This window comes from Rhincodon typus, chromosome 3 (assembly GCF_021869965.1).
Source record: "Rhincodon typus isolate 14 chromosome 3, sRhiTyp1.1, whole genome shotgun sequence".
Classification (NCBI taxonomy): Eukaryota; Metazoa; Chordata; class Chondrichthyes; order Orectolobiformes; family Rhincodontidae; genus Rhincodon; species Rhincodon typus.
In genome coordinates this window covers 50,954,138-50,979,644 of record NC_063334.1, presented here as the reverse complement: position 1 = coordinate 50,979,644, position 25,507 = coordinate 50,954,138, and the positions used below count along the sequence as shown (strand labels likewise).

The window sequence follows — 25,507 nt, the reverse complement described above, 5'->3', positions numbered from 1 at the left end:
GTTACGTCTGCCTGTGCTCAACTTTTAGACTTGCAGTTTCTCTCCATCCCCGACCCTCAGAAAGAACCTGTGGGACTGCTACATATGGTCTGCGTCAGGAAGTCTTTAGAGTACTCATCAAGCTCCAGGTCAGCTGATTGAGCTGTCATTTGATGCTGGCCATGTTATTGCCACTGATAGCATCTTTCTGAGAGGCAACTATGTCCCTACTTGCTGGTTGCCACTACCTCCAGGATCCACTCAAATTAGCTGTTCCATTTGTTTGCAACCTGAATGAGTCCACACTCTTAAAGGGAACTCTTGAAATTTGCAAAACCTGAGAACTGGGTCAAGAGTCTTGGATTTGGGACCAGCCTGCCATTTTCAAGGGCTCCTGAATCAACCTGACTCGGCAAAAGTCTGGCTCAAAAGTCTTTAATTGTGTTTGAGAGCGTAACACATTTGAGTCTTGGAACACTCTGTAAACGCTATTGTAATTTGTGCATTATTTTAGCTCCTCTGCATAATGAATTACACCTCATAATACACTCTCAATCATTCTTGCTTTAGACCACACTGGCATTTTGATTTTTAAAAAAAATTAGCCTGTATGAAAACTGATTTTCTTTTAAATTTCAGTAATGAAAGAGATTCTCTCGGAATTTGGAATCAATGAAGTCGGTTACAGGTTAGTGCTTTTAATTTCACTTAAATTGTCTTCTGATCTCTCAACTAAAGAATAAAAGCTCAATAAAAAAATTCCCCTCCTTTGCACTTTATTAATCCATTTTGTCCTAGCTGGGTCATGGCACTCCACATCATGGGAAACAGAAGTTATCCCTTAGGGCCTTATACACTCAGCTCTGCTGTATTACTTAAAACAACAATGAGCAGTAACCCGATGTCCTCTCTTAAGTGAGGAAAGAAAATTAAACAAAAAGATGTTAATTTACTCTTTTGTATCACCTGCTCAAATTCTATAGCAGTATAGGAAAAATTAAAGTAAATTGGATCGGCACCATTGCACCAACTTCAATTTTACTGCAAAGCAGCAGAGAAGACAGGCACTGTTTACCATGTGCAAATTATGGAAGAAGGTGAGCCTTTTTGTCAAAACTCTCAAGGACTTCAAAGATTACCAAGAGTGTTCCATGCACAGCTCTGGTTTCTATTCAATGAGAATGCCATAAAAACAGTGAACAAAATGCACAAAAAATTCATAAAACTGTTATCAGAAATGAAAGATTTTGGCAGCAAGGGAAGATTGGACAGTTTAGGGTAACTTTTTTTAATTTTTGAAAAGGGAAAACTTAGATGAGACCTTCTTTAAAATTATAAATCAGCTGGATAGGTTAGATGGTGATAATGAGCTGCTTTTTATGGGAGGGGGAGGGTAGGTGGTTTGCTCACTTAGCCAGAAGAAACGTTAGCTGGAAACTGGTTTGCACTGAGAAAGTCTGTCACACAACCATGACGCACTGTAGTGAGCAGCAAATTGCTTAATGCATGACTTGTACCCCTACACTCAGGAAGATGTCCTATCATGGAGAGCTAGCAGGTCCATCACACTTGGCAGTGCCAGACCTGAGTACTGGCTGACCAGAGAAGTTAAATCTTGAGTTCTCGGCCTTAAAGCAATCCCACAGCTTGGGGAGTAGTTGAGGGGTTGATTACAGTTGGCATGAAAGGAAGAGGTGGGAGAGCATACATCCAGATGCTCCCCCCCACAAATTATGTGCCCTCTTTTTGCATTTTCTCATGTAGGCCTTTAAACATAACCTACCCACACCTGGCCAACTGCCCATGTCAGCCATATTTTTGCATGAAAATTATATTACTCAGATCAATAGATTTGCTAAAATCCTAAGTGCACCTTACTTTCAGTGCCTGCCTAGTTAGCGTAATGTGTGGGTGAGCAGGAAGGTGTTGGCTAATCGTCTGACCTGTTTTACTTGCCATTTTGCCACACACCAGGTGCATGTCAAATGCAGCCCAATATTTCTAGTTATGGGAAAATCCAAATTTGGCTGTAATAAATTTAGGTTAGTTGCTATTAAATCCATTCGGGAAATTTTCTTTTCTAGCAAAGTCGTTACAATATGAAACTCACTACTATTGGAAATAAATTTAAGATCATAAGAAACAAGAGCAGGAAAAGGCCATCTGACACCTGAGCCTGCTCCATCCTTCAATTAGATTAGGATTGATATGATTGTAGCCTTTATTCCACTTTGCTGCCTGACCATGCACCCCACCCTGCACCCCCATTCTTCCTGTCAAAGTGGACAACTTCATATTTTCTTCACATTATATTCCCTTACTAAATTTTGCCTACTCACATGACCTATCTATCTATCTATATCCCTTTGCAGACTCTTTATGTCCTCCTCACAACTTGCTTTCCTATCTATTTTAGTATCACGAGCAAATTTAACTTTCATATAGTTGGTCCCTTCAACTAAATCAATAATACAGATTATAAATAAATAAAACCTTAGCATTGGATCCTGTGGCATGCCATCAGTTACAAGAATTACAGTTTCTCGGGTTGAAAATGATCCTGTTATCACACTCTTTGTTTCCTGTTTATTAGCTAATCCTCTATCCATGTTAATATATCACTCCTCAAAATTTTATCCTTTGTAGTAACCTTTCATGTGGCAATAAATTGATGTTTTTTTGACATCCAAATACGCTATATTTTCTGGTTCCACAGCTTCTACCCTGCTTGTTACATCATCAAAGAATTCTAGTATATTTGTCAAACATGATTTCTCTTGCACAAAGCCATGTTGATTCTGACCAATTTTATTATTTTAGTTTTTTAATTGACCTGTTGCTGCTTCCTTAATAATGGATTCTATAACATTTTCAAGTGAGAGATGTCATGCTAAACTGAACAATAGTTTCCATCTCCAATCTTCAATAGAGGGTTACATTTATAGTTTTCTAATCTGCCATCATATTCCTAGAATCTAGGGAATTTGAAAAATTATAACCATTGAAATGTGCATTATCACTATAGCCACTGCTTTTAAGATCCAAGGTTGCAAGCCATCAGGTCCAGGGAATGTGTCAGTCCTTAATCACATTAGTTTTTTTCAGTACTTTTTTCTCTAGTGGTTGGGATTATTTTAAGTTCTTCCCTCACATTTGCCTTATCATTTTCTACTATTCCTGAGATGCTTTTTAGTGTCTTTTACTGTGAAGAGAGATATAAAATATTTGTCCAAATTTCTGCCATTTCCTGTTTCTATTATTATTCTCCAGGTCTCAACCTTTCTTTATACTTTTCCTTTTATGCGGTTTTTAATTGCTTTTACTGTTGTTTTGTATTTCTTGCTAACTTTAGGTCATACTGTAATTTCTCCATTTTAATATGTATCATTGCTTTTATTTTTAGTCATTCTTTTAGCAACCTATGCTGGTTTCTAAAGATTTCCCAGTCTTTTTACATCATTAACTTACTTGGTTAGCCACATATGGTGCAAATAGCTTGGATGTGTACTTGACAGAAAAGTGAATAGAAAAATATACTGAAAGGCTGAGATGAGATAGCTAGAAGAGGGAGGCTGATGTGCAATATAAATATCAGCACAGATTAGATGAAATTAATGGCCTATTTCTGTGTTGCATGTTTGATACAATGTAATTCTATGTAGTTAGTGGTTATCCTTGTGGAAGGAAAGGGTCCACTGTGCTGTATCATTGGACAGATGTCTTAAAAGCATGACAACATCTTATTCTCTGTACATTCAGGTGATAGACAGCTTGCTGGCCAGTTGCAATCAGCCAGTCAACTGTATATACAACGTAACCATAATCTAACTAAGCATTTAAGCCACACTGCATATGTAAATCTAAGACATCATATTAATATTGATAATTGTTAATAAGCATCTAGATATCTGACTCAATATGAGCCAGTCTCTCTGTAGTATGTGTTGTATGGACTAATGTGTAGAAAACCATAAAGCAAACACCACCTGCAAAAAATGAATACAGCGAAAAATGTTTAAGTCACCATACCACGGCACCTATCTTAGTAACAGAAGGCATGGATAAGAAAAAAAATTTAAGACAAAGTCCATCGTCGTTCACTTCACAGTTCCTGGGTTCAGGAAAAGACAGTACCGCTGTAGAAAGCTGACAAAGCTGTCACTGAAGAAGAAGATCGCTACGCTGAGCTGCTGGCATACTGGGCCAAAAGCTGCCACTGAAGCAGTCCATCCGCATCTGGCTGCTGCAATCCAGGGCCACAAAGCTCAGCAGAAGCCGCCCAAAGGACCAATCTCATTGCTGAAACCAGCCATCCTTTTTGCTAGATTCTTGGGCTGTAAGACTCCGCAGAATCCCGAAGTCTCAGCAATCCCGGTATTGGCATTGCAGAAGCTGCCCAAAAGAATCGCAGACCACTGGATGCCAGACCAAAACGACCCCATTGTGCCGATCTGGACCGATGTGATCCCGGGCTGTGCCGTTGAAGGCACCAAAGCTGACCATCACCGGGTGTGGTCGCAATTGCCATGAGGAACCACCATCACTGCCACAAATAATCCCTCCTCCACCGAAGCCACCAAAAGAAGGTAAAATGTTCAAAATAAAAAATGGGAAAAAATAAATCGATGAAGGATGTGGCAGGCCAAGAAATCAGAAGCAGATGATGCCGGAACACTTCCTACCCTTTCGCCTCCATCTTAGATGTCATTTAAAACTAGGCTGCTCGTTTTAAAGTTGCAATCTCTAAAACAGCAATAAGAGAAGAAAAGAGAGAAGCCAACAGAAGCAAAAAGATAACAAAAGCTTTACACTGCAGCACAGAATCCTTTTCTGCTGGCAACTTAAATGAGCAGGAAGAAGCAGAGTAGGATAGAAAGCAAAAATCTGTAAATACACTCTCATTCAAGTGAATTCTGTCCAAACTTTAAGTATTTAATGAGAGAATAAATCTTCATTTCATAGATAACAGATTGTGACAAAAAGAGACAGGCTGTCAAACTGTTTATTGGTTTCTGGAGTAAACGATTGAAAATAATTAAATTTCTCCAGCATTTCAGATGATGACCACATAAATCTAGACAGGATAAACTTCAGATCCAAGTCAACTTCAAAATACTTTGGCTTGAGTTCATGTCATACTGCCAACAGCCATGTGAAAGTATTGACCAATCCATAGGCTGATGTTGATGCATAAGTACAGAACATGATTTTGTTAAAGCTAGCCTAGCTGAAAAGCTGTGCAACTGGTCACTGCCTCTACGCCTATCAAATCTTCCTGAAAGAAACTCTGAACAAACATAAATAATTTACTGTTGATGCTTGAAGAAAGGTGCAAGTTCAAAGCAATTGTAACAGGACAGCAACATCATCAGGTACTTGATTCTTCAAATACTATTGAAGCCATTAACAAAAAACCATGCAGTACAATGGCCTTCCCTTCTAACTAGATGTTAAACTAATTGGGCTGCCCACTGAGGTGAGGATGCGTTCCTTTAGGAAAAATCTCAGTCTCAAGTAGAGCAATAGGGACTTGCCCTAAAGTGAGCGTGAAATTTGGCAAGAAGGGTGTGACCTGGTAAACCACAAGATTGTGACTCAAGATGGCCATCTGGTAAGAATCCTTACTGCCGGATCGCACCCCATCACTGGAAGAAAGTCTGGGACTACCTTCAGAAGTAAGGTGCCATCCAAGAGTCATGAAACCTGTTCACCTCCCCATAGTACTTGTGCAGAAGAAAGATGAAAAATTGAGGACTCTTGTCGGTTATTGGGCATTCAATGCAAAGGTACATATCAATGCTTGCCCTGTGCTTTGGATTGAGGAAACATTCTAAATTCTCAAAAGTGCAAAGTATGTCTGCTTTCTCAGTTTGGCCCCAGTTAAAAGCAGCTACCCATTGCTGAATAAGACAATGAAAAGAAGACATTCTGAACAAGAACTGATTGGCTTTATGAATCAATGAGAGTGATGTTATGGCTCAGTAATTTCTCTGCCAACTTCATACTTGTGATGGATAAAGCTTTTTATGACCTTAATTTCCAGTCCCTCCTTTTGTATCTAATTGATTTATTCATCTTCAGTTTGTCATTTAAGTTTACACTTGAAAGACTAGACACTATCGTAACTTGCTTGTTGCAGTTGGCTTGAAAGTCAAACCTGAGAAGTGTCAATTTTTCTATCCAAAAGTACAGTATTTTGGGCACTTTGTTACCAACAAAGGCATTACTCCTGATGATGAGTAAGTTCAAACTGGACTAAGACTAAGGGAACTAGATGGGTTCCTTGGTCTAGCTTAAGATTTGGGCAAGGCTTTGCACAGTTTGTTGCCCCACTCCACAATTTGCTGTGGAAATCAGCAAATACTGCAGGAGTCATTGGGAACGGTTTACAAGATATGATACTTCACCAAGCATCACAGGGAGTTTGGACCCCAGAATGTGAAGTATCCTTTTTTACCTTCAAGTTAAAGCCTGTCTCATCACCTGTTGTCAACTACTAAGATTCCTATCTCCTTTTTACTCTGAAACCTGACAACAACTTCCTTAGCTTAGGAGTGATGCTGTCTCAGCTTCAAGGTCAGAAAAGAGTGGTTATTGCTTATGTCAGCCTTTCTTAAGCCAAATGACAGGAATATGGAGAATTACTCCAATAGCACTGTCTTAAGTTGAACCACCCTCTGTCATCCAGAGGGTAATAGATAGTGTGAATGATTCAAGCTTAGATTGTACACCATGTTTCCTGAGAATAAACAAAAGCAGCCTGAGTACCTTCTGGAGCTGGTTTATCCTTATTAGAGCACTCCATAATCATCCACAGGCCATTCACCACACTATATTTTCTTTGAAGATTTTATCAATTTTATTGATTTTTAGCGATTTTATCCGAGTACTTTCAGATTTCCAGCATTTACAGGTTCTTTGCTTTATTTTACCCCAGTATTCACCATCAAACATCTCTTTGGGTTCACCATTTCCTTTACTGGAAATGGCCAGGTCAATGAGCGCATTGCTGAGATCAAAAGAGGCTCATATGAGGGAAATGAAGCCCTTGGGTTCAAGGATCAGACAGCTGAAAATTTCCTCAACCAAATATAAATCATAGGCATAATTCTAAGTAAATACTGTGTCTTCTGTCTTTAACCTTATTTCCCCTTATGCTTGAAATGACCTGATGCCAGTGGAATAAAGAACCTGCTTCATTATCTTTGGGCCACCCATGTGTTCAAATCTCATGTTACGGTAAGAATAAAAATAAATTAAAGGTTAGAAAACAGCAAATGCTGTAGTTGTTCGATTAGCTATGCCTAGATGAGGAATATTATTGAGTAGGTTGCTTAATGGCGTGGTGTCCACCCAGCATTTGCTTTTTGTTCATATCAATAGCTTACATTTTGAAACTATATGACAATAGTAACAATATTTTACAAAGTAATTTACTGACAATGAAGCAAGAAACCCAGATCCATGCTGAGCTAGAAATGTTAGTTGTTCCAAAGGCCACCTAAATTTATTGAGATAAGACTATAAATTGAACTTTAATGATTTCTTTTAGTTATATACTCTATATTTTGGTTTATTATCTGTGTTGTAAGATGGAGCTAGAGAATGGCAACACTAAACAACACTTCTCACTGTATTTGTAATAAATACACGTGACAATAAATAAAACAAATCAGATTTTTGGCATCTTTTGAAAGATGCATAATAAATGCACGTTCATTTTTGACCTTTTTAAAATTCATCATATTTAACAAACCTGCTCTTTTATGGAATTGGTTTGCATTATTACTACTTGTACTGCTTTTATTACGTTAGTAGAATAGATGAACCAATGCCAAGCAGAAATTGATGTACAGCAGTGCAATGTGAAGCATTTTAGTAAGAAGAAAGCAGATATCAAATGATGGTTGCAATTTTAAAGGGAGTGCAGAAGTAGACGAGACCTGGTTGTTTTCATCCACAAATCAATTGAAGTGTCAGGACAAATTGAAAGAGATGAAGGATGCTGGGCTTTATTATTAAAGGCACAGCATACAACAGCAAGGAAGTTACCTGAAAGGTTTTTGAAAAGATTTGTATCTTGAATTGTTGACTTGCTCGCCAAGCTGTTATTGTGCCACTCCCCACCATACAGTATTGCTGGAAGACCTTTACCACATGGGCTGCAGATGTTTAAGAAGGGAAATCACCTTCTCAGGGCAACTAGAGGGGAATATTTTTTTTAAAAAAAGTTTACTGCTGGTTTCCTTGAAGCAGCTAGCAACCCCCTAAGCTGAATGTCTTTGCAAGGGAACTGTCTAGCTGAACGTTACCCTACATTTGAATCTTATAAAATAAGCAACAAAGATTGGGATCTTTTCACAAACAACTTGACAAGCGACAAAACTCACGAGACATCTCAAATTTTGAAGAGTCACATCGGGCTCAAGGAGCTAACTCTTGTTCGCAAATGTTTCGTCATCATACTAGGTACACCATACACCAACATCAGCAGAACCCACTTCACCTTCAAAGGCAAGGTATATGGATAAATCAACAGAAGATCCATGGAATCACTGATATCAGGATTACTAGCAGAAGCTGTAATGCAAGGACTGGAATGGACAGCCCTTCCCACCAGCCAACCAAAACTATGGATCTGCTATGTGGATGACACTTTTGTGATTATCAATCACTCTAAACTGGAGGAAACCCATCTACTCATAATCAACATCCTCACTGGCATAAAATTCACCAGGGAAGAGGAGAACAACAACAGACTTCCCTTCCTGGATGTAATGGTTGAACGTATGGCCAACGTTGAGCTCCAGACCAGAGTACACAGGAAGGCCACCCATATGGAACAGGTACTCGACTACAATAGCAATCATCCCAATACCCACAAACAGAGCTGCATTGAAACACTATTCAAGTGAGCCACAACACACTGCAGCATCCAGGAGCTATGCAAAGCTGAGGAAGAACATCTATACAGCATCTTTGGAAACAACGGTTACCCGAAAAGCGTAGTCCGCTGATACCTACACAACAGACCACAACAAGAAGACACCACACATTCAGAGACACGGGTCACCCTACCATACATTAAGGACATATTTGAAATGACCACCAGATTACTTTGTCCCCTAGGAATCATGGTAGTCCACAAACCGACAGCTACACTACGACAGCTACTGACAGGAATAAAGGATCCAACAACCATAACTAACAGAACCAACATTATTTACAAGATACCATGCAAGGACTGCTAAAAACATTATATAGGGCAAACTGGAAGGAAACTATCCGTCAGAATTCACGAACACCAAGTAGCTACCAAAAGATAGTAGGAACTGCAGATGCTGGAGAATCTGAGATAACAAGGTGTAGGGCTGGATGATCACAGCAGGCTAAGCAGCATCAGAGGAGCAGGAAGGCTGATGTTTCCGGCCTAGACCTTTCTTCAGACCCTTCTTCAGACCCTTCTTTCTGAAGAAGGGTCTAGGCCCGAAACGTCAACCTTCCTGCTCCTCTGATGCTGCTTGGCCTGCTGTGTTCATCCAGCTCTACACCTTGTTATCTTAGCTACCAAGAGACATGACCAACTATCACTCATTTCAATACACATTGACAAAGAGGGACACCATATCGACTGGGACAATGTAGCTATCCTAGGGCAAGCCAAGCAAAGACACACATGAGAATTTCTGGAGGGATGGCACTCAAACTGGAACTCCATTAACAAACATGTAGAGCTGGACCCCATATATCAACCACTAAGAAACAAATCTGGAAGTGATGCCACCCACCCCAGCAAATCGAGACATGTGAATAGCAAGCAGGACAGAACACCGATGCTGCACCGGAGGCACAATGATGTTGCCTAGTAAGGTGACGAAACGTTTGCGAACAAGTTTACCAACTTGTCGAGCAAGTCAACAATCGCAGTTATGTTAAACTTTGAATAAAATGCTGGTTCACTGCAACTAGTTCTTTAGCGCCCTTCAGAAAGGATATGAAGGCATTCAAGAGGTGGCAGAACAGATTTATATGAATCATTCCCAAGATTGGGAACTTACTTTAAAAATCAGGAGTTGTAAATCAATCTTTGTAGGGATGAGTGTGGCTCCAGCAACACTGGAAGATCTTGAAGTCTGCTCATTAGACACCTGACTTATCACCTTAAACACTCACTCCTCCACCACCAACACAAGGTGGCAGCAGTGTGTACTATGTGCAAGATTCAACACAGCATTTTGCCAAGGCTCCTTCACCAACTCCTTTCAAACTAGCAATCTCTACTGCCTAGAAGGACAAGAGCAGCAGATATTTAAGAACATCTGCAAAGTCCTCTCCAAACCACACACTGTCCTGACATGGAAACTATAACACCGTTCCTTCACTATCACAGGATCGAAATCTTGGAAACCTTTCCTAACATAACCATAATAGACCAGGCTGAAATGATTCAAAAAATGGCTCATCAATATCTTTTCAAGGACAATTAAGGATGAGCAACAAATGTTGATACTCAAGGAAGCATAGAAAAAAGCTTACATTAAAAGATTGCAGAAGTTCTGTTCTGAAGAGATCATATTGAACCATTAATTCTACTCCTCCCTCCGCAGATACTCCTGAACCCACGGAATATTTCCATACCTTTTAATTTCATGACTCCAGCAACCCCAGTATTTTGCTTTCATCTTATTAGAGAATTTGTGCCTGTTCTCATCAGACAAAAGAAGGCTGAGAGGAGATTCAGTAGAGATACTTAAAATGCTGAGGGGTCTGGATAGAGCAGACAAGACAAAGTGTTCCCATAGATGCATGGATCAAGAACCAAAGGTTTCAGCCAAAATACAGATTTAAGGTGATTAACAAAAGAAGCAATGGTGACAAGAGGGAAAACATTTTCACACAGCAAGTGGTTAGAATCTGGAATGTTCTCCCTGAAAGTGTGGTGAAGCCAGAGTCAATATAAGTGGGATTTATCTGTAAAAGGAAGATGTTGCAGGGATATGGGAAAAAGGCAACTGAGTGGGTTTAAGTCAATTGCCCCTTTAAAGAACTAGCACCAATTGGACTGAATGATCTCTTTCTGTGCTGAAACCATTCTATGATTCCAGCTATGAAAGGCAGTTCAGAATTTAGAGAATGAATTAGACAAACTCTGCCAATTGTTAGAACAATGGCAAATGAAATGCATGTAAAGTATTGCATGTTGGGAGAAAGAATTGCCTAAAATGACCTCTGTGGAGAATCTGGGATTGGGGGCATTGTCATATTTAAGTACCAGCCCATGTCTGCCAAGAGCAATATGTCTTGTTTGGATGTGATTTTATAGATTAAAAATTGGTGACAGGCCAAGTACGGTCAATTTTGAGAGGCTGGATATAATATTTATCAGAAAACTAGAACTAAAACTGCAAAACTAGACTTTGAATATGTTTTACAGCAAGTGAAAATTCCTCTCACTTGGGAAGTGGGAACAGAGGATCAGGAGAATAGAGGGAAAATGTCTAACCTCAAAATGAAAAAGATGTCTATGATAAAGTGGAATATTGTCTTTGGTTAGAAAAATGTACATAAAGGTTTTCTTAAAATTGTTTAGTTATTAAATTTAGCACTATAAAATAATGGTGCCAATAATGCATATTTTCCAGGAACAGCAATCATTGTCAGATTATACCAGAACCTGTACAACCAGGTTCTGCATTTCTGGCCAGGACTTCTGAATCCTGCCAGTTCAGAAATGCAGCATGCAACTGAAATTGGAGTCCTTCTTTGCAATATAGGAAGGTCACGGTCAGAAGTCATACGACACCAGGTTATAGCCCAACAGGTTTATTTGAAATCACAAGCTTTTGAAGTGCTGTCCCTTTGTCAGGTGAAGTGAAGAAAAGCATACAGGTACAGAATTTATAGGTAGAGGGATCAATGGGCAGAGAGATCAAAAGATGTTACATACGGTGTGAGTGGAGTGTCTATAGGCTGAATAATAACTCTCGGCAGGTGATTAAAAGTGTCAGATGGTTTGAGAAAAGTGTCAACAGTTGAATAGTAAGTGAAGGGGATGGCCTATATTCCAATTAAACAAGGCAGAGAGATAATTATAAAAAATTCAAAATAAGGTGGTGCTGGAGACAAACCAAATAGCTGGAATAACATGTTAGATATAAGAGTCGCACGCCGAGGGTCTAACCAAACTAATAAGTAATTCAAAACTGTATAACTAATTAAGGTAGCGAGATAATAACAAGTAATCAAGGTGATGGTGTTAAACAGGACAGTAAAGAAGATTTTACAAATACAGAACAGTATGATGGAGTTACATGTAGCGTGACATGAAACCAAGATCATAGCTGAGGCCATCTTCATGGGTATGGAACTTGGCTATCAGTTTCTGCTCTGCGATTCTGCATTGTTATGCATCTCGAAGGCCACCTTGGAGGACCCATACCCATGAAGACGGCCTCAATTGTGATCTTGGGTTCATGTCATGCTGCATGTCATCCCACACATGGGAATTCCTAGAGGCATGGTTCTCCACCCACACTTCAATCAACAAACATATAGAATTGGACCCATATACAAACCCATAACAGATCAAAATCGGAAATGACAGTACTCACCATAACAGACCGGACAGTATAAATTCCAAGCGGAGTAGAATAACATCACTTCATCGGAAGCTCCACTGATGATGCCACCTAGCATGGTGACGAAACGTCTGAGCAAAAACAAGCCAGCTCGGCGAGCAAGTCAACAACCTCATCCACAAACCGAGGTACAAGTCTTTGCCAAAACTTTAAATGCGTGTAATCCCATCGCACTGTTCTGCATTTGTAAAATCTTCTTTACTGTCCTGTTTTGACAACATCACCTTGATAATTTGTTATGATCTCTCTACCTTAATTAGTTTGTACAGTTTTGGATTATCTGGATTGATCTCTCTACCTATAAATTCAGTGGCTCTATGCATTTCTTCACTTCACCTGACAAAGGAGCAGCATTCAGAAAGCTTGTGATTTCAAATAAACCTGTTGGACTATAACTAGGTGTCGTGTGACTTCTGACCTTGTCCAATGCCGGCACCCCCACAACAAGGATGGCCAGAGGGAGCCAAATCATGCCCTCTTTCTCGTTAACAGCACTAGCTGCCATATTCTCATAATTCTTCACTCACTAACACACTGGAAGGCTTTTGGGACATTTGTATGGATTTTCAGGCTGTTAATAAATGAATGTGAGTGCCGTAACTGGATAGAGTGGTATGATAGCAGCTAGGAAGGGTGGTAACACAGAGTCTGAGACATTTGCACTGGGGAATTGTCCACTAAAAGTTTTAACTTGCCAGGTAATATCCATTGGAATTTCTGAGGGATTGTTATGCATATCTTTGAGGTATGTCCAGTCAGTAACTGTCCAGAGACCAGAAGGTCTGCGTCAATATTTTAATAATCATTGTAATATCAATATTCATTTCAATTTCAATTGAATGAACTGATTAATGAACTGATTATGCAACAGCCAGGGTTGGAGAGGGAATTGGGTTTCCTGAAATCATGAGCAGTCTACAAATTTAAAGCATCAAAAGTCTGAAGGAAAATCAACACTGAGATTATTAGGCAAGTAATTGGTATGTTTACCAGAACTGTAAGCTCTCACTAGTTGCTGCTAAATCATGCACAATTATGTCATTTCCCGTGGGTGGAAAAGCAGGGTTCTTGATGATTTTCTTTAGTGGGGAGGGAGAGAGAGAATGAACATGTGGTGGTTTATCACTTCTTCTCTGTCTTTTGCATTTTGTGTGGCTAATTATCTGTCTTATGTGTCAACATTTCTTGCTTCCTTCTTTGGAACCTGCCAGAGAATTTTGTCAGCCTCAGCAAGATTAGATGCAGGACCTTGATACTCAGCAATGGTATTTGTGAAATTTCAGAAGTTAATTTATACCATCAAATTTTGAAACTTATGAAGTCCACTAGCAGAACAATCTTTCTCTTTTCTTTGCTCATCAGTCATTACTTTTTAGAGCAACTGTAGAGTTCAAATTTCAGTCCTGTAAGGCAAAGAGAAAAGAGGAGAAAATGCCTGAAGTTGATTGAATGCTAATATTTCTTGCAGTGATATATCATTTAACTCATGGCTGCCTATTGTTGATATTGCTCAGATAACTTTAAAATTAAGAGCATCAGAATAGAAAGGAAACTTCCAACTTTCTTGCTAATTTGACAAACCAGTCTGCAATAGCAAACATTTTAACAATCTAAACCTTTCTCATTATATTGTGATTTGATGTGCAGAAACCACAGATCCTCATGAATATTATTATGATGAGATCAGGAAAGGTCACCAGTTTTCCTCTTTGCCTATTCCCCATTTAACAGCAACAAGTCTTTCTAAAGTTTTAAGATAGGACACTGCTTGGCCAATTTGAAATTATGGACAGCTTTGTAGCAACTGAGCCAAACAAGCATTCCTCAGTTAGGGAGATAAGTTTATTACTATAACCCACTCAGGTAAATGTATTTTTTTAAAAAAAACCATAAATACATGTCCTTGCAATGATTGTAACAAGGTCAGCCAGGTGGACCTCACAGTATATCAGTATCCTGATTGGGGCTATTAATCTGGTCCAATCAGGGAGCCCTGGTTGACAGATAGGAATAAGCATGTTAAATATCCTGTTCATCTGAGAGCTGGCTCCGAGGGAGCTGGATCAGTATCAAGGACTCTCCGTGTGTAAATAAAGGGTGATTTGGTGGTGGGGTGGCAGGCTGTGGAGTTATTTCAGTGGTGACAAGAGAAAACCACACCCCATGAATAACTTCGCTTGCAATAGTTGTCTTTGAGTTCGGGTAAGCATTTCTGGCATCATGCCATTATTTGGGAAGACTGAATCATTTAATCCTGCCATCGAGGACTGGGCCCAGTATGTGGAAAGAATGTGTAATATTTCAGGTAAAGTAACGAGTAATACTCCTGACAATTTGTGGACCTGCAGCTTTTTCGGTTATTAGGACCCTAACTTTCCCTGAGGTACCAGATACTAAAACCTTTCAAGAGTTGACAGACTTAGTTAAGGAATAGTATGACCCCAAGTCTCCTCTAATTCTGAGATCAGTTTTACTCAGCAGTTTAGTAATCCATATTAGGATTTTTGACTAGGTTAAGATGACTGGCAGAGGCATGCGACTTTGGTTTAATCCTTAATGAGATGCTGAGAGGCAGTTTGGTATGTGAGATTATTGATGTAACTATGCAAAAACGTGTAGTAGCTGAAGCCCAACTGGACTTCAAACAGGCACTACAATTGGCTTTATCATTGGAAAATGTGCCAAGTGGAGGAAATGAGTTGCAAGGTATTTGATGGAAATAGACACCCTTGCCAGTCTGACTGAGTCTGGGGATCACCACAAGAATGAAGACAATTGATTTGATATGATTTGTTTTCTTATTGTAACGTGTGCCTAGGTACAGTGAAACATTTTGTTTTGCATGCAGTACAGGCAGATCATACAATACAAAGTGCACAAGGGCAATAGAACAGAGGGAAGAGGGACTCTAGGTCGACCCACAGCAAAACCCCAAAACAAAGCCAAGCTTCGGCTGATTGGTTAAAATTTCCTTCAGGATCCGGGCCAGCAAGCCATTGTAGTTGCTGCCGTTGTATGCGGACTCGAGACAGCAAAAGCGTCCAACTGGAACTAAATTGATTAAGAGAACTCATAGACTGGTGTCCAGGAGAGCCCACATCCTGGAAAGTCCACCTGCATCTGGTTTGGAACAGTTAAATAGCAACATTGAGATCAAAATCAATCAAAATAAATGTATGGTTAAAAAGGTCATCTGGATGTGGGTACCAGTGATCACAGAACTAGTCGTTAACAAAATTTGCTCTGGACTCCAACCCTTAAATTTGCGTAAGACCTCAACTATACTGAGAACCTATACCAGAGAATTTTTACAGATTAAAGGTATAACTTCGGGTCTAGTCTCTTATGAGAAGCAGCTGGTTCAGTTACCACTGATTCTAATAAAAGACTTGGGCCCAAGCTTGATGGGGCAAAATTGGTTGAGAGGAATTCACCCTGATTGGGTCAACATTTTTCATTTAGAAAATGGCTGCCTGAGAAAAGCTCTAATTAAATACCCGAAGTTTTTCAGGAAGGTCTAAGAGCTATCAGAGGTGACAAGGCTAATTTGCATGTTGTCCAGGAAGCAGTTCCACGATTCTGCAAGGACTTCCCAGTGTCATTTGCCTTTTGGGCAAGTAGAGGCAGAAATCAGAAGGCTGGAAAATGAAGGAATCATCAAACTAGTCCAGTTTGCAGAATGGGCAGTGCTGGCATACTAATTGTGAAGCCTGATGGGTTGATTCACTGTTATGGAGATGTTAAACAAATGGTAAACACAGCTGGATAAATACCCATCTCTCTCATGGAGAATTTATATGCAAAGCTGGCAGGGGGTGCTGTCCTTTATGAAGCTGGACATGGCGCATGCATACTTGCAATTATGGTCAGATGAGAATTCCCAGAAGTATGCTACAATTAATACCCATAAGAGTTTGTACCTGTTTATGAAACTGCCATTTGGGGTACTGTCAGCATTTGCAATTTTTCAGTGGATGATGGAGAACATTTTACAAGGTTTACCCCAAGTTGTCATTTATCTAGATGACATGCTAATAATAGGGAAGACTAATAAGGAGCACATCGAGAACTTGGACTTGGTCCTTTGCTGTTTCTCCCAGGTAGCTGCATGCCTTAGAAGGGAAAATGTATGTTCCAGGCACCCCAAGTGACGTACATAGGCTACAGAGTCAAATAGATCGGGTTACATGAGTTGGAAGAGAAGGAGACGATAAACAAAGGCGCCCTGGCTCCCGTTTCTGTACTGGAGCTTAGGCCTTTCCTTGGGCTGGTGAATTATCAGGAAAGTTCATATACCTTCGCATCAACTCTTAAAAATGGGTCAGCTTTGGAAATGGTCAGCCAAGCCACAACTTCCAAGGAAGTGAAGAAACAGCTATCATACTGTAAGGTGTTGGCATATTATGATCCCAAGAGAGATCTGGTATTGACATGCAATGCCTCCCCTTTGGCATCAGGGTAGTATAAGCTCATAAGTGATCCAACGGATAGGAATGGCCAATTACGTGTGCAGCCAGGACTTTGGCTAATGCACAGCGCAAGTATGCCCGGGTAGAGAAATAAGGTTTGGCGGTCATATTTGAAGTCAGGAACTTCCACCAATGCCTTTATGGACAAAAATTTCTAATAATAACAAACCACAAACCCCTGCCAGGTCTGCTTAAAGAGGACAAAGCAGTTCTGCCCACAGCTTTAGGCAGAATTCAGCAGTGGGCTCTAATACTAAGTGCATATAATTACAAGTTGGAACACCATCTGGGAGGCCAAGTAGCAAATCGGGATGTGTTGAGCCACCTCCCGCTAGCAGATACACCACCAGTGGTATCATCACTGGAAGAGTCTGTAATGGTTTTAAATTTTCTGGACACGCTTCCAGTCACAGCTGACAATATCAGACTTTGCACACAGAAATTTCCGGTTCGGGCAAAACTGAAACAGCTGTTGGTGATGGGGAAAACCAAAGGGCCGTCCTAACCAGAATTGAAACCGTTTTGGACCTGGAAAAACGAGATCATGTGAGTGATTATGCCAAGCAAAGGCTGCTGCTGAACTCCACCAGGTCATCTAGTGGTTTCCAAAATGAAGATATATCTGGTGGCCAGAATTGAATGCAGACATATTCGCATTGGAGGGGCAGTGCCCAGAGTGTCAACAAGGACAAAAGTTACTGGCAGGAGCTCCCCCACATTTGTACGAATGACTGGGTAAGCCTTGGACTCTCTTACAGGTCAACTATTCAGGTCCTTTCATGGGCTCAAAATTCTTAATCATCGTGGACTCCTGCTCTAAGTGACTGAACCTGAGTAGAATTCATCTATCAAACATGGGGATGACAATGGAAAACTGTGCACCTCTTTTGCAATATACAGAATCCTGGAAGTGTTGGTCACAGACAATAGGCCATCGTTTACCAGCAGGGAATTTTAGTACTTCCTAAAGTTGAATGGTATTCAATGTATAAGGACAGCTCCATACCATCCATCATCCAATGGCCTGGCAGAAAGAGCAGTCCAAGCTTTGAAGGTAGGGTTAAAGAAACAACCTAGAGTTTCACTAGATACCAAACTGTCCTCATTTCTATTTGATTATAGGACCATCCTTCATGCAACTACAGGAACAGCTTCAGCAGAGTTGCTAATGGGGATAAGACTCCACACCAGGTTAAATCAGATCTTCCCCGACCTGGTGGGGAGGGTGAAACAGCATCAGGAATGCCAATGACAGACACAAGACTTCGCTAAGTGAGAGAAACAGTTTACTTAAGGGGATGAATTTTGGCATAGGAACCATGGAATTGGCCTTGGACAGGTAAGAGGTGTAGTTGATGTGAAGTCAGGTCCAGTAAATATAAAGTTTGGGTAGGTGCGACAGTCTTGGACAAGTATGTGGATTATATGAAAGCTAAAAACGGTGCAGGAGCAAAACTTGCCTGGTTCCTCGACAACCTTGCCGACTGTTCTGGAACCCATGGGTTCTCCCTCTCTATCAAGTGTTGAAGATACCTCGGAATCTGAGATGGACATGACAGATGTCACTACCTCAACACCTTTGCCGCCTGAAGAAGATAATGAATTTCTTCCAAGAAGCTGTGCACAAGAGGCAAGCTACTGTGTTCTAAACCCTGCCTCTATCAGAGGCAGAGTTGGAGGAACCCGACCTGGTGTTAAAACATTCCAGGAGAAGCTACAAAAAAGAGAACTAGCCTGTGTCCTTGGACTCAGAGGGGGTGGGATGTAATGATTGCAACAAGGTCAGCCAGGTGGACCTCATAGAATATGAGTTCCCTGATTGGGTTCATGCATTGCCGATTAAGTAATAACTTGTTTTTTCATTCTTCCTGCCAAAGTGAATAACTTTATATTTTTCCTTATTTTACTCCATCTGCCAGATTTATGTCCACTCATTCAACCTTTCTCTGTCCATTTGCAAACTCCTTATGTTGTCTTCATAACATGCTTTCCTACTGATCTTTAGGTCATCCGTAAATTTAGTTAACATGCTTTTGTTCCCCTCATTTAAGTCATTGACTTAAGTTGTAAAAAGGTGAGGCCCTGTCGTAGACTCCTGTGGACTCCAATTGTCAGATCCTGCCAACAGACAGACACATTTATCGATAGATTCTGTTTTCTGCTAGCCATCCAATCTTCTTTCCATGCTAAAATCTCACACCCTAAACCATGAGCTTTTGTGTTCCACAATAACCTTTGATGTGTTACCTTATCAAATGCTTTCTGCCTATCCAAGAATAGTACATTCACAGGTTTCTCATTAGCCTATGCATATTTTACTCTTTGAAGAAGACTAATGACTTAATTAATCATGACTTACTTTTCACAAAGTCATGCTGACCCTTCCTGATTACCTTAAGATTTTCTAAATGCACAGCTATAACTACTTTAATGATTGATTCTAGTACCTTTCCCACAACAGACATCACTTTATATAGTCTATCATTTTATCTTTTCACCTCCCTTCCTTCTTGAATATTTGTTAATTTCCAGTCCAAATGAACCTTTCCTGAATCTAATGAATTTTGGAAAAATAATATCATTGCATCAATCATCTCATTAGTTACCTGTTTTAAGACCATAGGATGAAGTTTATCTGGACGTGCAGGCTTGCAGGTCCAACAATTTCTTAGTATTGTTTCCCTTGTGATTGTAATTTTGCAAAGTTGCTCTCTCTCTTCCACTTCCAGATTTATAACTATTACCTGAATGTTTTTATATTCTGTATAGTGAATACAGAAACAAAATGTTTGTTCATTTCATTGCCATGTCCTTTTTATCTTCTATGAACTCCACATTCCCATTTTCTAGAGTGCTAACATTCACTTCACTTACTCCTTTTTAAATATCCGTAAAACCATTGCTATTTTTTTTTACCTGACTAGCTATTTTGCTTTCATTCTAGTTTCTTCTTTCTGATTAACCTTTTTGCCATTCTCTGTTGTTCTTTATGTTCTTAATTTTCTGACCAATCATCTAATCTGCCACACATCTTTGTGCAGTTATGCACTTTTGGCTAAATTTTCATGTTGCCCCAAACATCCATAGTTAACTATGAATGATGGTTCTTCTCTTTATTTTTGATTTTATAGTAAGAATATACTTATTCTGAGTATTCTGAAATATGCCATAAAATTGATATTGAATGTTTGTCTTTAATGAGCTGTTTTGGTTCCTTAAACTATATTACTGTCTCTTGAACTTATTTATAGTTGTCTGAAAATAAGATGAATAGGTAAACAAGTATTGGAGATGATCATTAGAAATAAAGCTAAGCTATAAAGTAAGTAGTCCGCATCAATTAAGCTTGTTAGCAAGTCTATTGATCACAATAATGCACTATTATTGCCATAATAAGGCTTGTACGTGTAAGACATTTTTAATGATTGAGATTCAAAGTGACAAAAAGGAAGGGAAGGCCATCTCATTCAGGGGATGACAGTGGTGGGACCACTGGAGCTGCCAATCAGATAGTCTCACATCTCCTGAGAGGAGGACTTTCTCTCATTAAGAGGTGAAAATCCTACTCTCAACCTCTTTAGCTCATCTCCAGTATGTCGTGACTGCTGGGTGAGCTACTTGTAGGCATCTAGTTTCTAGTCAACTTTCCTTCTGGAAATAGAAGTCCATTATTTTAGTGTCATTGAATAAGTATTTGCTTCTTTAATTTTAGTATTCAAAAGCCAAAGATAGAACATTTGTTACTGTTGTTTAAAGGAATAACATCGCACTATGTTACAACAACTTTTAACTGTGTTCATTGGCTTTGAGTACATTGTTAATCTGATCTGCCAAATTCAACTGTCAATTTTTTTTTTGCCCAAATCTACTCACTGAGAATGGGTCAGCGCTTCACACAAAACTGGCAACATGGTTAGTTTGCAAACCAAAAAGATGAATATTAAGATTGCAAAATTCCCATTCCAATGTTCAATAAACTGCTGCATTTCTGTATGCACTCTTTATTCCAGTTTATATATAATCTTTCTTTTTAAGTAACAATACCAGCAAGGAATGTACTGTTGAGGCATTGGAATCTCACCAATTCAAATAGAATTAATCTTATACTTGTGTCACATGAATGACTAACATTTAACTTGCAGTAGAAAAGACATTTTTTTTAAGAAAGATCTTCAGTAGAGAAATTTCAAGTTGCTTCAATGACTGAAGCTGGGAGCGACCAGCAACTCTCAATTATCCAGTGACATTCAATGTAACAATTTGCTTGTGTGTGTGATGGATAACAATAGGATTGGCTAAACAGCAAAACACTTTCCCTCTTCAATGTAGAACTGCCTACCATAGTAATTGTCTAATCTAAAACAGAATTTCATGACTATTTGCGTAATGTACTTGGAAGAACTGCCAGTGTAAATAGAATCATAACTGAGCATGAATCACTGTAGTTTGGAGCATCAGGGATGAAAGGGAACAGAAACCAATTGAATTGTGCAGTGTGATTTTTGGGTCTGCTGAGTAATTATTCCTGATTATTTAATGTGTTTCTAAACACTGAGTGCAGCCAAGAGGAAATGGTCTCATATGGTGCAGGAAGCTAAAGATAAATTTTCTTAGTTTCACAAGCAGAAACCACTAGGGAGACTAACAATACTATATTGAGAGCTCTTCTCTAATTGTTCTTTAATTAAATAAGGGTGGGTGAGGATGGAACTGAGAAATGGGAATATTAGGCTATTGCCACACTACACCCACAGTATCAGTACAATGGAGGAGATTTAATAAAAATAACTTGGATTAGGTAGCCAGAGCTCCATTAATATTGTCTCATTTTCCCAACAGCATAGTGCATAGGTTACACACTGCATATGACAGAGACATAAATATTTAAGAGAGAGATTTTCAGCTTAGATCTTCCGGTCTCCAGAAAGTCAGAGACTGGACATATCTTAACAATTATATTTCAGGATCCCTTCGAAGCCCTGATGCAATAACTACTCATTGAGTTTAAACTTCCAAATGGGAAAATACCTGGCCTCTGGAACCTTCCCAAAAAGTCCCCAACTCTGAGTTAATGTCAGAGGCTTTGGAGAGTTCTGACTTACCAACCTTAATAGTTAACCAGAAGGAGTTAAGACCTGCTCCAACTCATGGCTACATGGCTCCCAATTGTCACTCTGACCCCCAATCAATCACACTGATTCTCACCAAACAACTGACCTGCCCCCACCCACTCAATCCTGCCCCACTGCCCTTGAGAAGTTGATGGTGAGGTGCCTTCTTGAAATGCTGCTGTCACATGCTGTAGGTGTAGAGAAAGTTCCATGATTTTGACCCTTCAACACTGAAGGAACAGCAACATTCAGTGAGGATGTTGAGTGGCTTGGAGGGGAACATGCAAGTGGTGGTGTTCCCATGTATTTGTTTCCCTTGTCCTTCAAGATTGAAGAGGTCATGGGTTTGGAAGGTGCTGTTTAAGGAGCCATGTTGAATTTCTGCAGTGCAACTTATAGGTGGAACAAACTGCTGCTGCTTAGCATTGGTGGTGGAAGGAATGGACATTGTTAACATCAGAAATAGGAGCAGGAGTAGGCTACCTGGCTCCTCAAACCTTCTCTGGCTTTCAACAAGATCATGGCTGATCTTTTCATTGACTCAGGTCCACTTACCCACCCACTCATCATAACCCTTAATTCCTTTACTGCTCAAAAATCTATCTGCCTTTGTCTTTAAAAACATTCAATGAGGTAGCCTTAACTGCTTCACTGGGCAGGAATTCCATAGATTCACAACCCTTTGGGCAAAGAAGTTCCTCCTCAATTCAGTCCTAAATCTGCTCCCCCTTATTTTGAGGCTATGCCCCCTAGTTCTAGTTTCACCTGCCAGTGGAAACAACCTCCCTGCTTCTATCTTACGTATTCCCTTCATAATTTTATATGTTTCTAAAAGATCTCCCCCTCCCCCCTAATTCGCCTAAATTTCAATGAGTATAGTCTACTTAATCTCTCCTCATAAGCCAACTCCGTTAACTCCAGAATCAATCTACAGCACCCCCTCCAGTGCTAGTTCATCCTTACTCAAGTAAGGAGACCAAAACTGTACACAGTACTCCAGGTGTGGCCTCACCAGCGATATATACAGCTGCTGAATAACTTCCTTGTTTTTAAACTCCATCCCTCTAGCAATGAAGAACAATATTCCATTTGCCTTCTTAATTACCTGTTGCACCTGAAAACCAATATTTCCTGGTTCATGCACAAGGACACCCCAAGTCCCTCTGCACAGCAGCAGACTGCAATTTTTCACCATTTATTTAATAGTCTATTTTGCTGTTATTCATACCAAAATGGATGACCTCACATTTACCAACATTGTACTCCATCTGCCAAACTTTGCCCATTCACTTAACCTATCTATATCCCTCTGCAGACTTTCAGTGTCCTCTGCACACTTTGCTCTACCATTCATCTTAATGTCATGTATGAATTTTGACACAGTACACTTGGTCTCCAACTCCAAATCATCGAAGTAAATTGTAACCAATTGAGGACCCAACACTGATCCCTGAGGCACACTACTAGTCACAGATCTCCATCAAGAAAAGCACCCATTAATCCCTACTTTTTGGTTTCTGGTAGTTAATCAATCCTTTATTCATGCTAATACATTACCTGTAACACTGTGCATCTTTATCTTATGCAGCAGCCTTTTGTGTGGCACTTTGTCAAATGCCTTCTGGAAATCCAAATACATCACATCCACTGGTTCCCTGTTGTCCACCACGCTCATAATGTCCTCAAAGAATTCCAGTAAATTAGTTTAACACGAACTGCCTTTCATGAATTCATGCTGTGTCTGCTTGTTTCTATCCAGATGTCTCACTATTTTTTTCCCTAATGATAGATTCAAGCATTTTCCTCACTACAGAAGTTTTAAGCTAATGGTGCTATAGTTACCCGCCTTTTGTCTACCTCCATTTTTAAACAGTGGCATCACATTTGCTGTTTTCTAATCTGCTGGAACCGCCCCAGAGTCCAGCTAATTTTGGTAAATTATCGTGAACACATTTGCTATTTCTCCCAACATCTCCTTTAGGACCCTGGTGTGCATTCCATCAGGGCCAGATGATTTGCCTACCTTTAGCAATAAAAGCAGAAATTGCTGGAAAAGCTCAGCAGGTCTGGCAGCATCAGTGGAGAGAAATCAGAGTTAACATTTCGGGTCGGGTGACCCTTCCTGAGAACTCGTTCCAGATCCAGAACTTAACCCAGTTCTAAGGAAGGGTCATCCGACCCGAAATGTTAACTCTGATTTCTCTCCACAGATGCTGCCAGACCTGCTGAGCTTTTCCAGCAATTTCTGCTTTTGTTTCTGATTTAAAACACTGCAGTTCTGTCAGTTTTTGTCTACCTTTAGCCCCATTAACTTGCCCAATACTACCTCTTGTGATAATGGTCATTTCTAGGTCCTCACCTGCCATAGCCTCCTTGTCATTGATTATTATACGTTATTTGTATCTTCCGTGATAAAGACTGACACAAAATACCTGTTCAACATCTTGGCCATTTTCTCATTTCCCACTGTTAAGTCCCCTCCTCATCTTCTAAAGGATCAATGTTTATCTTAGTCACTCTTTTTTTTGTTAAATATATTTGTAGAAACTTTTGCTATCTGATTTTATATTCTGAGCTCATTTACTCTCATAATCTGACCTACCTTCTTTATAGTTTTTCTTGTGGCTTTCTGTTGACCTTTAAAGATTTCCCGATCTTCTAGCTTCCCACTAATCTTTGCCACTTTGAATGCATTAGCTTTCAATACGATACCTTCCTTTATATCCTTAATTATCAATGGTTGATTATCCCTTTTCCTACAATCCTTTTCAGTAGTATATACTTCTGCTGAGCACTGTGAAAAATCACTTTGAAAGTCCTCCACTGTTCATCAGTTGTCCCACCATATAGTCTTTACTCCCAGTCTATTTTAACTAACTCCACCCTCATCCCATTGTAGTCTGCTTTGTTTAAGAACAAAACACAGTCACTGGATTTAACCTTCTCACCCTCTGTCTGTAATTTAAATTCAAGCATATCATGATTGTTCTCACTGAGAGAATCCCTAACTATGAGATCATTAATAATTCCTGTCTCATTACACAGGACAAGACCTAGGATAGCTTGTTCCCTCATAGGTTCCATTACATATTATTCAAGGAAACTGTCACAGATACATTCTAGAAAATGCTCCTCAAGGCTGCTGACTTGGTTTGACCAATCAATATATTGATTAAAACTCCCCATGATAATTGCTGTACCATTTTTACATACATCAGTTATTTCTTTGTTTGTTGTCAGCCTCACCGTGATGTTATTATTTGGTGGCCTACAGAATATATCTATCAATGACCTTTTCCACTTACTATTT

The 25,507-nt window shown here is 39.7% G+C and overlaps 1 protein-coding gene across 1 annotated transcript in view; it reads left to right on the top strand.

Annotated features, from left to right (window-relative positions):
• Window positions 1–621: 621 nt before the first annotated feature.
• Window positions 622–25,507, top strand: part of zmp:0000001301 — a 51,421-nt gene continuing 26,535 nt past the window's right edge. Inside the window, exon 1 of the mRNA XM_020532851.2 lies at window positions 622–667. The gene's annotated coding sequence lies outside the window, so the exon portion shown is untranslated. The remainder of the gene's footprint in view (window positions 668–25,507) is intronic.